Source organism: Canis lupus, chromosome 3 (genome assembly GCF_048164855.1).
Source record: "Canis lupus baileyi chromosome 3, mCanLup2.hap1, whole genome shotgun sequence".
Taxonomy (NCBI): Eukaryota; Metazoa; Chordata; class Mammalia; order Carnivora; family Canidae; genus Canis; species Canis lupus.
The window spans coordinates 77,982,571-78,001,017 of NC_132840.1; the positions used below are offsets into that span (position 1 = coordinate 77,982,571).

The 18,447-nt window shown below is 45.7% G+C and overlaps 1 long non-coding RNA gene across 1 annotated transcript; it reads right to left on the reverse strand.

Annotated features, from left to right (window-relative positions):
- Window positions 1–1,517: 1,517 nt before the first annotated feature.
- LOC140625283 (uncharacterized) lies at window positions 1,518–17,934 on the reverse strand. Its single transcript, XR_012024639.1, has 6 exons — window positions 17,827–17,934; window positions 17,076–17,142; window positions 15,923–16,010; window positions 15,658–15,795; window positions 3,111–3,190; window positions 1,518–1,930 (listed from the first exon to the last, which is right to left on the reverse strand). It is a non-coding gene; the product is annotated as an uncharacterized lncRNA (long non-coding RNA).
- Window positions 17,935–18,447: the final 513 nt, after the last annotated feature.

Genomic DNA, 18,447 nt, shown 5'->3' on the forward strand with positions numbered 1-18,447 from the left:
TTTGGTCCTGCCCACTTCCTGTTTTTATCACATGTCTGGTCTTCCACACTCTTTCATTTATAATGGCTGCCCCTGATTAAATCCTTCCCAGGCCTGGCACCTCTTCTTTATTTGTCTCCTTATCTTTGAGCCTCACAACAAAATCCTGAAAGAAATGGAGACTCAGCTGGGTTTCCTTCCTTGCCTAAAACACAGAGCTGGGGGCGGGCTTTGAACCTTCAAGGGCCTGACCTTCGAGAGAGGGCTCCTTCCTTGACTCGGTGTGGCCTCCCCAACCTCCACCTGAGAGCTCTTCCCCCCTCCTGCTCTCGCCCTTGCCAAGGACCAGAGAATTTCAATCAGGAGACTGTGCCCCTTGGTTCTCTCTCTATTAATAAATGTTTGATTGATTCTAAATGAGCTGTCACTATGCCTTGGAGTGAGGATTACGAGCAGCTCCATAAGCAGATTGTAAAGTGACGGCCATGTGACCCAAGCTGTTACTGTGACAACAGCTGAGGAGGAAGACTAATTATGGAGATGGGGAGGAAGGGGACCAGGGGGCCTGAGGGGCAGGGCTGGGCGCTTCTGGCCTTATCAGGGCTTCAGCAACGGGAAGCCAGACTTTATTCGCTTTCTCCAGGTCCTTTTGATATTTTATTTTTAAGATTTTATTTATTTATTCATGAGAGACACAGAGAAAAGGCAGAGACACAGGCAGAGGGAGAAGCAGGCTCCATGCAGGGAGCCCGATGCAGGACTCGATCCTGGGACCCCAGGATCATGCACTGGGCTGAAGGCAGACACTCAACCGCTGAGCCATCCAGGCGTCCCATCCTTTTGATACATCTATATTTTTTTCTTTTTATATTTTAAATAAAATCTTAGCCCACACTCCTCATTGCCTTGAAAAATAGCACCGGTTTTCTTTCCCTGGTTTTCTTGGGGAATAGGAATGATAAAGTGTGAACTCCTATCACCTATGAAAACTTGTTGTCTGAGGATCTTGGCTCAGATCTGTAAGCACAAGGGATTTAAACAGTTTTTTTTCCTGATGATTCTCGTGAGGTGGCTTCCCTGAATTAAATTTCTGAAGCTCACTCACAGTGGCACCTTGCCCGTGTGGGAATAGTCTCAGCGTGCCACAGGGGAGAGGTAGACTCAGCTTCCCTGGGAGGGCAGTGTGAGAGCATGCTGACCCCCGTGGCATTCGGCAGAGGGGCTCTTTTATTTCCTAGCTCCGTCAAATCATTTAATCTCTTCAAAGCTTTGCTTGCCTCACCTGTAAAATGACACTGGAAATGTCATCTGCCCCACAGGGTTCTGGTGAATTGTGAGAACATAGCTGTAGTACCACGCTGCCCCTAGGCCACGGGGCACCTCGGTGTCAATTTAAAAAAAGGCCACCCTCTTGGCAGAGGCTACCTTTCAGGAGCACAGCCAATCAGGGCAAGGAATTTATTTATTTATTTATTAATTTTTAAAATTTATTTATTATTTTATTATTTATTTATTTATTTTATTTATTTATTCATGAGAGACCCAGAGAGAGAGGCAGAGACACAGGCAGAGGGTGAAGCAGGCTCCATGCGGAAAAATTATAAATAAATAAATAAATGACAAATTTTAAATATAAGTTGTCTGACCCCTTATCTCCAAAACACAAGAATAGGGCATTACAACATAGGTAAGGATAACATTATAGACACTCTCCCCACAACAAAAAGGAGGGGGAATGGTGGTAGAGGAATGGGAATCACTGCTACCCAGAGAACTTGAGATCCAGTAGAGAATGTGCTGGTAGTATGTTGATCAGAATTCAAGGCTTGGGAAAGATTCTTCAGGACTCTTGGCTCCACTCTCTAGGCTCTTGGTTCCGCCTTCGGAATTATCCTGCCCATAGATGGTGGCCCAACGCCATAGCTGAGTAGTTTCACAGGCAACTTCTTCCCTGTAAAAGTTTAGGATTCCTGTTGTGAGATTTCAACCCTTAAATTCAAGCTGGAAGCATTTCTGCCACTAGGATTCCCTGAAAAACTTCATGGTCCTCCCATGGGCAAACACAGCCGTATGTGAGGGAGCAAGGCTGGCAAGGGGCACCCCAGGCTGACATCAGCTCCCATTCATGCCCTGGGCTGGGCACCCTCAACAGAGCCCAACCCCCAACCTTAGCAAGTGAACCAATCTACTGGCACATTTTAGTTGGGATCCGTGACCTGTTATTAATATCATTTATCACATTTAGTCACTCAGGATTTGTTAACTGTTGTCACTATTATGTGCCGTATGTTCATCAATTCCCAGAGAAACAGAGCAGCCTAAGAGGACCCAAGATTTTACACAAGGAACAAGAAACTCAGGAACAAGTTTCTGAGATGATTGCTGCCTGGGTGCTAAATTCCTTGGGGCTGGTTTGAGGAGAAGAGGGAGGGAAGGGAAGGAAAGGGGGTTGTTGCTACAAGGGGCTTGGGTCAATGAAGCTTCGCCCCAGGGCTATGTTTTTGAATGCTCCAGGTCTGCTTGGAAAAGAACATGTGGATGGAAGGGGTCGAGGTCTACAGTCAGAAAAACTGGCTTCCACTTCTGATTTCCTCCTTGTGTTTGCCCTGAGATCAAGGGACAAGACTTCAAATCTTTAGTTTCCTCATTTAAAAATCTGGGTTGTGATCTCTCTCCTATGTATGTTACAGGGTTGTGAGGTTCAACCGAGATAATTTATGAAAAAGCACCAAGTTCTGCAAGACAGGGTAAATGATGGAGACTGTCCTTTCTCTTCATGTATTTGTAGGTTGGCAGAGGCAAGGAAGCAGGTTTTTTACTTGCTTTCCCTTTTTCAGTTGAATATCCTGAGCCTTCTGTATGGACGTTGGCCCGGGTGGGTATCAGATGCTCTCAAGCATCACTGGCTGGACCTAGATGGACCCATAGGGTCAGGGCACACTTTGAGGTTGTCACCTTAGCCTTTCATGGTGCGTTCTGGAGCATCCTTTGCCATTGGCTAGTGGAGACCATATTTGTATTTCCTGTTCTGCCCAAAGAGTCAGACTTGTTGAAACCTATGGTTAATTTGTCATATCTGACATCTAGATTTGATGTGAATTCCCAGAAACAACCTTAGGGGAAACCCTCACCTGAACTCTCAAACCCTCTTTTTGCTTCTCCACTGCAATATGCTCATGTGTTCACAAAGCTGGACCATCACCACCAAGCCCTGCAGGAAAAATAACAATTGAATTACAGAGAGAGTGAATTAATAACTGATCTCCATAAAGTCTGGCTGCATCCACCACTGAGATGCCAAGAATTGATGACTTCACTTTTTTTTTTTTTTCTGAAGCAACTCCTAAAGTGCACAACTGGGCACAGTTCCACTGGGAAAGTAGATTAATCAGGAAGACAGAGGTGCCTGGGAGACGCTCAGATTTAGAATTCAGATTAGCTTCAACTTGGATTTGTCCTTTTTCTTAATGGATGTTCTTCTTATTTTTCATGGACTTGGGACACACATATCCTTTTGTGCCAAATCTGTCAGTTTTTCCTGTATAGCAGGAAAAGTAAGAGGTGATCCTGTATTTTTAGAGGAAAATGGAAGCCTGGGGAAGATCAGCAATTTGCTGGAGGCCCCAACGGACACAAGAAGCCTCAAATAACATTTATCAAATAAAATGTGTGGGTCAGGATGAGTAAGAAATTAGCAAAGATTCAGCCGCCTTCTTCCTCTGCCTTCCATCTTCTGGAACCAGCAAATGAGCTGATTAAGCTGGGGTGTTAGGAAAAGACAAGTTCTTCCAAGACCTGAATCTGGCATCCTCTCATGAGGGGCAATTAGCTCCTGGAAAGCACAATGATGATCAGAGCTGCTGAGTTAAACTTTAGCCCTGGACTATGAGAAACACCAGTCATCTTCCTTAGCTCTAAGTTAGGAAACTCTCTACTGATACAGGGGGCAGTTGCAATTGGAATCCTCATTTGAATATCCAGATACCTATGGGAAGGTGATGATGAATTGCCCTCTTTCATTATTACAGGCTAGAAAAAAATAAAATAAACCAGGAGGAAGAATTTTTTAAGTCAGAGGGAAACAGGAAAGTTTTGGACACAAGTGGTCTTGTTGTGCTCTAGGTTGTGAATCCGAGAAACCACCAAGGACCTGACACTGATGCAAGTACACGAGGGTTTATTTACAAGCTTGAGCTTGGGTCCAAGGATACTCCACACAGCAGAACGGGGGCTTGGACCCTGAAGTGGGTTACAGCTGGGCTTTTTATGGGCTGGTCTAGGGGATTTTCAGAAGGCGTGGAGGAATTTTTTTTTTTTTTCCAATTCCAATATGGGGGAAAGGGTGGGGGAGTTTCTCAAGATCTGATATGGGATTCTCTGCCAACGGCATTCTGAGCTCTGTTGTCTTTCTGGTATGGGATTCCCTGTTAAGGACATTCTGCAGTTTTTCCTGTAAAGTTCAGCTCTTATTCCCAGGGGCCTAAGATGGCTGTACTTGTGCTAATGCTAAACTTGAGGTGGAATGGCCTTAATTTTCTCGGCCTCCACAATCTGATCTACAAGGTGGCCTGTAATTCCTCTTGGCCTGTGTTTTCATTTCTCTTTTCTTTTGAATGTCATTGTATGGACAATACTCAACGTGCTGAGGCAGCGAGAGCGCCCAGAGCAAGCTTTTACATGTGCTAGAGCAGCCAGTCCAATACCACACATTCCCAGGGAAGGCACTGGTGTTCATACGGAGTCCGAGCTGGGTTTACCACTCGGACTATCTGAGAGAAAAGATGGCTGGGTTGAAGGGACTTTGGGTATTTGGTTATTGAACTTCTTTGCCTCTGTTTCTGGACCTGTGTTTCTTAACTGAAAGTGATTTTGCCCCCTAGAGGACATTTGGCAATCTGGAAACATTTTGGTTGTCACAACTGGGATTGCTACTGGCACCTAGTGGGTAGAGGCCACGGATGCTGCTGCACATCCTAGGAGGCCCAGAACAGTCAGTCCCCCGCAGAATGATTGGGCCCAAACTCTCAATAGACTCAAGGTTGAGAAACCCAGTCCTGGAACAGTGGGCGAATCCTTTTTTTTTTTTTTTTTAAGTTTTATTGTATTTATTTATCTGAGAGAGAGAGAGAGAGAGAGAGAGCACAACCAGGGGAGAGAGGGAGAAGCAGGCTCCCTACTGAGCAGGGAGCCCGACTTGGGGCTTGATCCCAGGACCCTGGGACCATGACCCTAGCCGAAGTCAGACATCCAACCAATGGAGCCACCCAGGTGCCCCCAGTGGGAGAATCCTATATTCTTTTCTAAAGCAAACAAATCACAGAAGGATCACAGTACAGTTTGTATCATACTGGCTTTACTCAGATGAAAGAAGACCTGCCTATTTCTATTATAATAATAATGCTGTGTAACAACCACTAGACCTCAGTGATATACAGCAATAAAAAAATATTTTTATCTATTTATTCATGAGAGATACAAAGAGAGAGGCAGAGATACAGGCAGAGGGAGAAGCAGGCTCCATGCAGGGAGCCCAATGTGGGACTTGATCCTGGGACTCTGGGATCATAACCTGGGCGGAAGGGAGGTGCTCAACCACTGAGCCATCCAGGTGTCCCTACAGCAATAAACTTTATTCCTCATGAGGCTAGAGGTCAGCTGGGCAGCTCTGCTAACCAGAGCCAGGTTCAGCTGGCCCTGACTGAGCTCACTTGGGTCTCACTTTGGCTGGAAGCTTGGCTGGTCTCTATGGGTTCACTCTTGTGGGCTGTTGGCTGGGGTGACAAGGGTGACTGGAGCATGTGGTATGTCAGCATCTAGAGGACTAGCCCAGGCCTTTCACAGGCTTTGTTAGTGGCAAAGCTCAAGAGAGAGAGAAAAGCATGAGAAGCCCTTGAGGCTAAGGCTGGGAACTGGCTCATAGCTTGCACTATACACTATTGGCCAAAGCAAGTTACATGATTCAAGGCACGTAGAAACAGACAATGTTTTCTTTCTTTCTTTTTAAAAAAAATTGTTTTAGATTTCATTTGTTGGAGAGAGAGAGAGAGAACACAAGTTGGGGGAGAAGCAGAGGAGAAGCAGATTCCCGGCTGAGTAGGAAGCTGAACATGAGATTCAATCCCAGGACCCTGAGATCATGACCAAAGGCAGATGCTTGACTGACTGAGCCACCCAGGTGCCCTGAAACAATGTTTTCATGAGAAGAGCCGCAAAGTCCATTGCGAGGGGCAAGGATACAAGGAGGTATGAAGAATTGTGTGCATTTTTACCATCAATCTACCACATGCTTCTTCTCCACTTCTAATTTACACTTAGGCCTCAAAGTTCAGTTGAGCAGTACCTTCTTCAAGAAACTTTACTTGACCCCTCCTTTGTCCTCCTATGTGAATTCTGGGCTGACAACCCTCAAAGCACCCCTCCTCACACTGTGCCCCAATCCTGGGCCCAACCATTGGCCAGCCCCCTGATAAATCTCGAGCCATTTAGTAATCCCTGCCTCCAAGAACCATGAATGAGTATGTAGTTTCCTTTCTCCGTCTGTGTCCTAAACGGTCTATAGATTTGGTTGTAGACCATGGAGTTAAAGAGCTTGAGTTACGGAGAGAGAATGTGTTGGTTCGAATCCTCCCTTTGCCTCTTACTAGGTCAAGTCAAGCAAGCTAACTAATCTCTCTATTTCTCTGTACCGTGAGGATAATAAGATAGTAATAGTGCATACTCCAGAGGTTTCTGAGGGCAAAATGAGGTTATATAGGAAAAGTACTTAAAAGAGTGGCTGGCACGCAGTGATCTTCAGATGGTGACTTTAGTTGTAATGTTTCAACCCAGCACCCAGTTTGTAGAGAATGGTGACTTCATTCATTATTAATTCATTACTTACAGGTAGACATGATACTCTTGTGCTTCTCCTCATATAAGAGAGCATCGCACATCACTGGCCACCTGACCGCTCAGAGGCTGAATTCATGTTGCTTCTCTGGCTGGTTCTGCATGCCTGTCAGTCACTGGAAGAGCTAATCGTTTCCTTCTCCAGAGGTCACTAGAGCTGAGAGAGTCAACTTGCCACCAGGGAGACACTACTCCCAGGGTGGAAGGAGCCCTATGCCTCCTGTTCCTACAAGCCTGACTCATCATGGAGACGCTGGCTGGGCTGTTGGATTTCTACAGATCACAGGGATAATGAAGAGAATTGTGTGGGAGGAGTTTTGAGGAAGCTCAAGAGCTGAATTCAGTGTTTCTGTAACATTTTGGGAACTGTTAAAATAAGACACATGTACGATTTCAGACAGACTTTTAAATGGCAGCATAAAACAACTGCTTCTGCCATAGTCTGGGCTTGTGGGTTTTATATCCATAAAAAATTAGAAGATGCCTCGTGAATAATACACTGACTCAATTCTGTGAGTCGCAACGCCCCTCACAGGGTGACTGTGTCTAACGCTTTTAATATCCTGCAAACTGGCTGGGTGTCTCTCACTTGGTGGATCTCAGCAGAAATGGAAGCCAGTAGGAGAATCGGTGTCATCAACTTCTCCCACTTTCCAAGCTGCCAAGTCAGATGGTTCTTGCCTGGACTTGAAATTGTTCTTAGTGAAGTCTTCAGGTTAAAACTGAACATTTCTGAATCACTTATAAGAGATTCTCAGTGCCTGGTGGAAACTGGATTGTGAAAGTAGTTATCTGGGGCAAACCCAGCCCAACCTAAAGTTGCACTTTGATGAGCCACCTCCGGGAATTCACTGTAACGTGACCTCTACTGAACACCTGTGTCCATGCTAATGTTTTTAATCTTTAAAGAATGCTTGTGTTTTGTAGTCCAAAGAATATAATTTAGCACTGATGGTACAGGTTTTTAAAGCACATTTAAATAAACATTTCTGGAGGAGTTTGTCTTGCTCGCAAAGTAGGTATTTAGCTCTCTGAAAGCAAGGGCCAAGTCTTAAATCTGTATTATTACTTCTACAATCCCTGGCACCAAGCTAGACACACACAACACCTGATTCCTCCCTGTAAGTTGTCACAAACTAGTAACCTACAAATTTGTTTCATTCATGGTTTTTGTTTTGCCTCAGTGCAGTGGTGTAAAAGGCAATGTAATTAGGGCTATGATATAAGCAGCGGAGCATACATGTTATATCCCTGGCCCCTTCCTATGTTCACATGGTCTTCATGAGGAATGTGAGTCTCCCCTACTCATTTGCTCAGAATTTTCTTCCCATTTCTCATTCCCTGTGTAGTCCTGCTTCTACTGCAAGGTACAATTCTAGTTGCATCTTCCCCATAAACCGTTCCTGACATGACACCCAGAGAGCCTCTCCCTCTCTGAGCTCCATTGGCACTGGCCTTCAACGTACTTCATTTATTCGGTAGCTCGTACATACCCTGGTGTTTCTGCTCTTCTATGTAGTATTTATCCTCCCTTGCCAGTTGAATTGGGGATTTTTTGAGCAGACTGTAATACCACTTTTTAATACCAGCCCCGGTTATGTCTTGTATGGAGCAGGTGCTGAATATGTGTTTGTAGGCAAGGGAGAATGATACTTCTAGAGACAGTCCTTTATCATGGGCACTTTGCTGGGAGGATTTAGCCAATCTTATGGCCATATTGCCCTTGTCCTAATCTCTATTTAGCATTTGATTATAATCATGGATCTCCTTCTACTTTTTATCCTTTCTCATCGTCAAAGAGGTCTTTTTTACTTTTTACCCTTTTTGATAATCATCAAAAGCCACCTCCAAACCAGATTCTTTCCCTTTATCCTCTCCAAGAGACTCCATTTGTTTGTTAAGCATCTGCCTGCTTTCTCTTAAGCTAGCTAGATGTTTTCCTGAATTAGTTCAGTTGCAGGAGACAGACTGTAGCAAGAATGGTATTAGACACATCTGGTAGTGTCATGTTCCTTAACAGGTAATTATTCAGCACCTACTCTGTGCATTGCGCGGAGTAAACACTATGAGCAACTCATGCCTCCTGCTTTAAGGAACTTTCGGTCTAGTTGGAGAAATACTACACACGTGCATGAAATGCATACGTAATTCAACCAACTGAGCCACCCAGACACCTGACTGTTTAAGTGTCTGCCTTCGGCTCAGGTTATGATCCCAGTCCCACATCACTGTGCTCCCTGCTCAGCAGGGAGTCCTCTTCTCCCTCTTCCTCTGCTCCTCCCACTACCCCATTCTCTCTCTCTCTCTCTCTCTCAAATAAATGTTTTTAAAAAAATTATTCGATGCTTATGAAGAGTACTAAAGTATCAGTAAGAGCTATGAATTCCAAGGAGGGCAATGTCTCTGAAGAGTAAGGAGAAGGTTTCAGAAGCAGGTGGAGTTAGTTCTGGGTCCTGAGTATGAGTAGAATTTATAGAGGAGAAACTGAACAGGGAAGATTCGCCAAGAGGGGACAATATATAGTGGGAAGACCTGAAGTTTTGGACTCACATACAACCCAACCCTTACTATCAGGTCACAAGTCTCTGAATTTCATTCCTTATTTGAAAAATACCTTGTCGCATTGTTGTGAGGGGTCAATGGACAAAGTATGAACATTTCTGGTGTAGCGTCTGATATAATAGGTGACCAATAATTGCTTGTTAGCCTTGTAGCAACTGTCAAAAGTGATCAAAAGAAGTCAGTGGGACTGGAGATGGGACCATCTAATTGGGACATAAAGGGAGTGATGGGACATGAGGAGGGAGAGTCAGGCTCCTTGTTAGGTCACCTGTTGGGGGGCTTACATGTCTGGATACAGACTTGCGCTTTAAGCAGTAGGTGGTAGGTGGGAATGCTGAGGGCAGCCATGATTTTTTTTTTCTTTTTTTTTTTTTTAGCAGATTTTGTAAGTTCCTAATTTGGAAAGTACGCAGGCTGAGGCACCGGAAGTAGTGGGTGGCAGGCGAGGGCTGAGTCTCTGACTCTGCTCATTACACTCATGTGAGTGAGGTTTTGCCTCCAACAATTTGAGAAATACGTAAAGGACTGTTAAAATAAGAAAATCCCAAAATACTAAAATTCTGAAATCTAAAATCATCTAAATCTGAAATACTTAATTTAAAATACTGAAAATCCTTGAGGACCCCAACAACACTCTTCAGAGCCAGTAATTCTGAGCAGTTCCTCTTTGAATCATTCAACTATGTTGTATTCCAGGAACCCGGCATGGTAGTGATTCTCTAACTTTGCCAACTATAGTTTGGAAACCAACTATAGGCAAAAGTACTGATTCACAGCTGAAGCTTTTTTTTCTCCAGCTCATCAGTATTAAGTAAATAATAAATTTATATGCAGCTGTTCTTGGTGAGTAGTGTTTGCTGGTGGGACCTGCCTATACATGTTGCCAGTGCTGTGTTGTTCTCAGATTAACACTTAATTAACTAATCTTGTTCCCGAACCTAAGTGAATGGCTAACCTACCACTGTGGTGAGTGGAGCAATGTGAAAAGCATTTTGCAATTTATATGCATTCTGCTATTTTAATTCATTGCTTCCAGTCCTAAATCATAACCAAAAACTATGTTTATAGACCAAAGGAAATGAACTATCTTATGTTGCCATTTTTCAAGTTAGAAAAAAGTAGCCAAAAAAGTAGATCAACAGGCCATATTGGAGTAATAGCCTGATAACCAGAAGGCACATTTGAGTTGAAGTCCCTGATGAAAAACTGCTAACTAGTCTGAAGAGTCTAGCAGAGGTGTCAGAAGGCTTTTCACACCCACTTGGTCAAAGCTCATTCAGATAATTTTAGGCCAATAAACATCTATGATTCCTGGCTCGGTCCCCTTTGTAGAGGGCTAAGCCTTCCTAATCTAAGAAATAAATATAAGCAAGGGTTCCTGGGTGGCTTACTCGGTTCAGTGTTGGCCTTCGTCTCAGTTCATGATCCCAGGGTCCTGGAATCGAGTTCTCCATCAAGACTCAACATCCCTGCTGAGCAAGGGAGCCTGCTGCTCCCTCTTTCTCTAACCCTCCTACTTGTGCTGATTTGCTCTCTTTCTGTCAATAAATTAATAACATGCTTTAAAAAAAAAAAGAAATAAATATAAGCAGACTAAAAGGGTGCTTACTCAGTTGTGATATTGGTGACACTTGACATTGACCTTGAAAGGAGAAGGGCACTTATCCTCTTGGAGAGGGGCAACATATGCACCCACTTGACAAGTCTATAGGTGTCTTAACTTGAGTCTAATTTTATGTCACTCCAAGAGATGCTGATTTGACTCTGCCCATTCATGTTTATCACGGATGGCCGTAAGTATGGAGTATTGTAAATAAGACCTGATGTCTTTAATAAAAGCCTTAATCAAGGTTATCTGGATTCATTGAAGGCCAACTGTGTACCCATCCTGCGTCGAAGACTGAGGACATAAGGACAAATGTACACAATTCCTACTCTTAGAAATTGTGATGAGGGATCCCTGGGTGGCGCAGTGGTTTAGCGCCTGCCTTTGACCCAGGGCGCGATCCTGGAGACCCGGGATCGAATCCCACGTCGGGCTCCCGGTGCATGGAGCCTGCTTCTCCCTCTGCCTATGTGTCTGCCTCTCTCTCTCTCTCTGTGACTATCATAAATAAAAAAAAAAAAAAAAAAAAAAAATTAAAAAAAAAAAGAAATTGTGATGAGCCATGAGATGAACACATCTCATGTAGGGAATATCTCAGCATAGCATATGCCAAATAGTAAACAGTGGCGTAGTCAGTGCTGTTGGGTTTTACATGGGAAGCTTTGTGGTGTATTCAGGGACAGTGAGTGTGTATGGACTTGACTGGAGTTGAGGATTGAAAGCAGATAATGTTGGCAAATAGTTTGCAGCAGAACTGGGGGGGGCGGCGGGGCGGGTGGACTTTGGTAACCAGATCACTTCAGCTTTGCAGGCAACTACGGTCCATGGAAAGCCTGACTGGGGACAGCCAACTGCCTCAAATTTAGGAGGGTAAACCCAATGGCAGTGTGTTGGGTAGACCAGAGTCAGGGACAACAAGGCCGTTACGAGAGCAGAAATAGTTTAGATGGCAGCAGACAGACAAAAAGCCCTGATGGGGCTAGAAAGACATGTAAGAAGAATCATGAAGAAAAAAGCAGTTTTTGCTGCTTGTTTCCTCTTCAGTTGGACCATGGTTGCTGTCTTTGTCAGTTTGGCCCATTTTAATAAGACTGGGGGCTTGGAACAGCACTCTTGTCTCACAGTTCTGGAAGCTGGGAAGTCCAACACCAAGGCACCAGCAGTTCTGGTGTCTGGTGAAGGCCCGTTCTCTGATTTACAGACGGCCGCCTTCTCATTGTATCTTCATGAGGCAGAGGGAAAAATCTGCTCCCCAGTTTCTTCTCATAGGGGTTCTAATCCCATCATGGAGCTCCACCCTCATGACCTGATCACCTCCCATAGGCCCCACCCCAAATACCATCCCCCTGGGAGTTAGGATCTCAACACAGGAATATTGAAAAGACACAAACATCCCTGTATCCCAGTTACCATAATTATTAATACGTCTATCATACTCTTCTGCTTAATTTGCAAGTTTCTTGAAGATAATGTCTTCAGAGGAGGTTCTGTTGGTGGAATTAAATTGTGCATTGCCTAACATGTTGAAATTCAGTTCTTCCCCACACAGATTATTATTAATGAAAATCTGTTTAACTGTTCTCCAAGACGTACCAGCTAGGAGTCTGTTTGGGATTTCAACATTTTATGCAAAAGGTTTATTTCCTGACATTGCATGACGTTGAATAGAAATTCTCCCCCTACTTCTGCCACACACACACACAAACACAGAATCAAAATGCTTATGTTTGCCTAAAAAAACCAAAAGGGGTTGCTTGAGGAAGCAAACACTTCCATTTTGAGGCAGAAACCTAAAAAACTGTGAAGGGTGTTAATCAGTTTCTCAGGCTTTTAAACATTGCATCGCATTTTGTTTTTCTGCTTTTGAAATTCATCAGACCTCCAGCTTGGGGATTTCTGATCTGTAGAAAGCTCTTTAACAAACATCCCCAACACCCTTTTAGACAAATACCCCTTCTTCAGATGCAAGAATGGAAACTACTTTCTATTCTGGAAAACGTATGGTGTTCTATTCTTTGAGGCTGTTGTAACTGCTAGTAGCAGTCTCGTCCTCAACATTGGTGGCTCTTCACTTAGTCTGCCCTCTTTCCCCAGAGCCATGTCATGGGCACGGGGGCAATCTGGGAGCCATGTCGGATACTAATTGGATACTAATTGGGACTGCAAAGCTTTCTTACACTGCTTACTTGCCTAAAAAACAAACAAACAAACAAACAAAAAAACCCCAACTGCTTAGCATTTTAAGAGGCTTTATTTGAGAGAGAGCACAAGAGTGAGCATGAGCTGGGGTGGGGGTGCAGAGAGGGAGAAGCAGACTCCCCACTGAGCAGGGAGCCCGATGTGGGACTTGATCTCAGGACCCATGAAATCATGACCTGAGCTGAGGTCAAACGCTTAACAGATTGAGCCCCCCAAGTGCCCCCCCGCCCCCTGAATCTGCTTATTGTTCCACTTTTATTCATTTCACTGCATCCACTTTTCACACAGGGGATAGAATATTCAGCATGAACTCTGAAGCCAGAGCAAATCCAGGCGGTGACACTTGTTAGAGAGATGATGGCGGTCAGATAACTTCTTGGACAAAACTTTGTTTTCTAATTTGAAAATGGGGATTAATCCTACCTACTTTCCAGGAATTTGTGCGGATTAAATGAAATGGCCTTGAGGGATGCAAAGCACCTGGCATACAATAGTCTCCGTGAACATTAGTTTCTTTTCCTTATTTGTTAAGTATTTGTTTCTGAGCATTGTAGTGCTGAGGATAATGCAATGGAGAGAGAGAGAGAGAGAGAGAGAGAGAGAGAGAGAGAGAGACAACCCCTGCTGTTCTATGTCATTATGACAGTGGTTCTCAAAGGGTTCCCCAACCAGCAGCAGCATCAACACCCATCTCAGTTTCACTCCATTAGAGGCTCGAGGGGTGGGGCCCAGCAGACTGGGCTTCTGGGTGATTCTGATGCCTGCAGTTCTGGGGTTCTGAGAGCCTTTGCTTCTAGATAAAGGCCAGCATGGTGGGTTTGTGGCTGTATGACCAGAGAAAAGGTAGGGGTGTGTGTGTGTGTGTGTGTGTGTGTGTGTGTGTGTGTGTGTTACTCTTTATTAACATCACAAATACAGGGGCATCTGGTGGCTCAGTCAATTAAACATCTGCCTTCCCCTCACTCAGGTCATGATCTCAGGGTCCTGGGATCCAGCCCTGCATCGCATCATCGGGGTCCCTGCTCAGCGGGGAACCTGCTTCTCCCTCTCCATCTGCCTCTGTCCCCCGCTTGTGTTGGTGCTCTCGCTCTCTCAATTTTTAAAAAATTTTAATTTTTTTTTTAAAAGATCACAAATACATTCAGCTTAAGGAAATGAGCCATGCAGGTGGAATTGGAGAGTACTGAAATCATTTAGATTTGGTCTTTGGTGTCTGATCACATTATTTGTTCTCTCTCTTTGTCAAGCCAAAGCCCCGGGGACCAGGAGTAAATAGAGTGGTCGGGGAGCCCCTGAATCTGGCCTCAACAGTCTCTGTCTTTAGAGAAGGGGGAGGGCTTTCCTCCCCCGGGAGCAGGGTGGAGGGGGCCAGATGTCACTGGCACGGGGAGCCACCCCTCTATCGGATGATTTTTAAATCTAGGTCATCTCACCACCTCCCCGTGGCTCTGCAAGAAGACTTTGAGCTTGTGTGCCACGGGCGGGAAGGTCACCAAAGCCTTGACACCGAACGCTTTTAGCCCCATCTGAGCAGCTATTTCTGAACACGGGGCACTCGGCTCTAACCCTTCCGTAGTTGGCGTCAAAACGACAGCAAAACAGACGCAGAGACTCCTCAGCGGCTGGAGATCTGGGTCCCTGCGGGTCACGGGGTCACGGGGACCCGGGGACACGGGGCCTCTCCAGGGCCGGGCTCGCGACTGGGTGGCTTCTGCCCCCTTGCGGGCAGCCCCCGTCACTGCACCCTGCCGGCTCCGCCCCTGGACCGTGCGCAGGGCCCTGCGGTGAAAGGAGGCCTCGCTTCCCCTCCTTCTTCCCACCTCCTTCCCTCACCCTCCTCTTCCTTCCTCCTCCCTCTCACCTCCTCCCTCCTCCCTCCCTCACCTCCTCCTCCCCTCCTCCCCTCCTCCTCACCTCCTCCCTCCTCCATCCCTCCTCCCTCCTCCCCTCCCCCTCACCTCCTCCCTCCTCCCCCCTCCTCCTCCTCTCCCCCTCACCTCCTCCCTCCTCCCCCCTCCCTCCTCCTCCTTCCTCCTCTCTCCTCACCTCCTCCCTCCTCCTCCTTCCTCCTCTCTCCTCCTCCCCCCTCCTTCCTCTCACCTCCTCCCTCCTCCTCACCTCCTCCTCACCTCCACCCTCCTCCCTCCTCCTCACCTCCTCCTCACCTCCACCCTCCTCCCTCCTCCCTCTCACCTCCACCCTCTCACCTCCACCCTCTCCCCTCCTCCGTCCCCCTCTCACCTCCACCCTCCTCCCTCTCACCTCCACCTTCCTCCCTCCACCCTCTCCCCTCCTCCCTCTCCCCTCCTCCCTCTCATCTCCTCCCTCTCATCTCCTCCCTCCCCCCTCCTCCCTCTCACCTCCTTCCCACCTTCTCCCCCTCCTTCCTCCTCCTCCCCCAGCCCCGCGCTTCCAGGGCCCACCTGCATTTCCATCAGCTCCAGGCTGATTTGTAGAAGATGTGGCTGTTACCATCAGCTGCTGCTGCAGGACTCAGGTGTTCCAAACCGCATTTAGTGCAACTGGTCCGATACTGTCCATACACAGGGCACGCTTCAGGACTGTTTTACAACATACATTTTTTTTCAATATGAATTTTAAAATAGAAAATTTTTAAAGATATAACAATTATACAGGTATTATGTTGGCTTTAGGGGAAAACATCATGCCCATAATCCTATCACTTACCAATATTCTGCTGTGTCAGCGGTTGGGTGGCGAGGAGTGGGTGAATTGGCCACATTGTGGAGGAAGGCCCGTGGGACTCAGGGCTGAACTGGATTTAGGGTGGAAAAGAGGCATCGGAGATATTTGCCTTTCAGTGTCATTCACAGCTTTTTTGTTTTGGGGGAGAGTCTTCCTAAGTATTAGTTTTTTTAAATGTATTTATTTATAGCAAATAGTTACTATTCCATTTCATTACCAGAACAACTCACTTGCTGGCAACCTCATCTCTTCCAAGCAGAGGACAAGACATAGCTACCATCCAGTGGTATGTTAGTTCCAGGTGTACGATATAGTGATTCAAGATAAGCGTGCTCTTTAATCCCCTTCACCTGTTTCCCCCATCGCCCCACATCCCCCTCTGGGAACTCCCAGTTTATTCTATAGCTAAGAGTCTGTTGCTTGGTTTGACTCTCTCCCTTTTTTTTTTTTTTTCTCTTTGTCCATGTGGCCACCAACTTTCTTTCTGAATGGAGGGCTTGCCTGTCAGAAGAAGGCTGGTTTATTCTTCTCTCATTTTCATTCTTTACATTAAAATATTTATCTTGGGGGTGCCTGGGTGGCTCAGTCCGTTAAACATCTGCCTTTGGCTCAGGTCATGGTCCCAGGGTCCTTAGATCAAGCCCTGCATTAAGCCAAACAAAGAGCCTGCTTCTACCTTTGCCCATCCCCTGCTCTCTCTCTTTCAAATAAATAAACATCTTTAAAAAAAATAAAATGTTTAACTTGGGCATTTTTTCCTCATTCTAAACCTTTGTGGAGGTGTTTTTTTGCTTGTTTGTTTTGTTTGTTTTTAAGAGAATAGCTTTGGTCTGTCTCCAGGGGCAGAGCCTCCACACAGATGGGATTAAACCAAGGGAGGATTTTCAGTATGTTGGAGGAGGACAGTAGGTGAGGGAACACATAAGGTTAGAAATGGAGACCCTCGTTTGAATCCTAGCTCCGCCGTGCAGTCACTGTGGGGCACGAACAAGAAATTTAACCACTTATGGTGGGTTATTTCTTCTTAAAAATGGGGAATATAGTAGCTATTTCACTGAGATGTTATAAGTATTAAATAAGTAACCACATAGGAAAGTACCAAGATATGGTCCTGGTCCCAAATATGGGAACTTACCTACTGAGGTCTCTTCCATCTAGATTCTCAATCCCTTTTCACACCTGTCTTGTCCTCCAAGCAGTACCTTAAGGACAGAGATTATTTGTTTTGTGTCACCAGTATGTAGCTGAGGGTGAGACACCTGCTAGATGCTCAAGACAGGTTTGTGAAACACTCGAGGGTACAAAGGGATGTCCCCATGGTTGGCACCAAGTGGGATCTTGGTCCACTGAGCTGCATCCTCTTGCTCTTGCTCTTTCCTACTCATTGTGTCATTTGTCTTCTGCTACTTTCCGAAGACTCTGGACTTGGGGATAATTAGATATACAGCGAAGGTTATACTGCTGGTACCAAAATAGGAGGTTCCCCTAAGAATTCACAGTAGTCTTATTTTCCTAAAACGTATTTGGCAAGGAGACAGGGGCGTTCAGAGCTTTCTCTTGCCTCACCCTTTTGAGCTACAGTCACTGATGCCCACTTCCCCATAACTGTGGTCACAGCCTTCCAATTTCCTGCACAAATCTGTGTCCAGCTGTGGGGTTCACTCACAGACTCAGACCTGCCCGGGTCTGTGCATGGATCGGAGCTAAGGATTGTGATGGGGGGGGGGGAAGAGAAATGGATTTGAGAAATAATTTTACAGGGTAGTATAAGCAGAACTGGTTAACAGATTGGAAGTAGAGGGGAAGGAAGAGAGGCATCCCCAGCTTTCTCATGAGGGCAACGGGCAGTGGCCGCCAGTAAAATCCCACTTAGATTGGGAACTTACCCACGTTCCTGCAGGATGGGGAGCAGGTTGGTGGCAGGTAGGACAGGATATCCACTTTGCACAGACTGAGGTCCCAGCGCAAGGCTTGGACGCAAAGCAGCCTGTTTCAATTCTGCTTTTTCTTAACTGGAAGAGAGGCACCTCCCTACCCCCAGTCTGGCTGATTAGAGGAACCAAATTGAAACGAGAAGGGAAAGGACATTATTCATGAGCCTCATAATTTTGAAATATCTCTGATCTCGATTTCTATAGCTGATCTATCTGAATCTGTTACCGTATTAGGTTCACATCTGTGTACTAGCCGGCGTGCCTAGAGTTACTGGAAACAACAATTATCATGCAAAAAGGAAATCCACTGCAAATCAACACTGTAATTTTTAACTGCCTACCCCTCTTCGGGCTACTGTCAGAAACCCCCCCCCCCTTGGTTTCTCTTGATGTTGCATTTCCATATCCTGGGGACCCTCAGTATGGTGGTCACTAAGGCATCTCATGGTCCTTTAGTTTCTATTCCTCAGGAGGATGACGGTCTAGCTCTTTGAGGTGTCACTGGGGCTTTCTGGGGTGAATTCCTTTTATTACCTTGTGGTCCACCTTTTAAAGTCTGACTATCCCAAATGC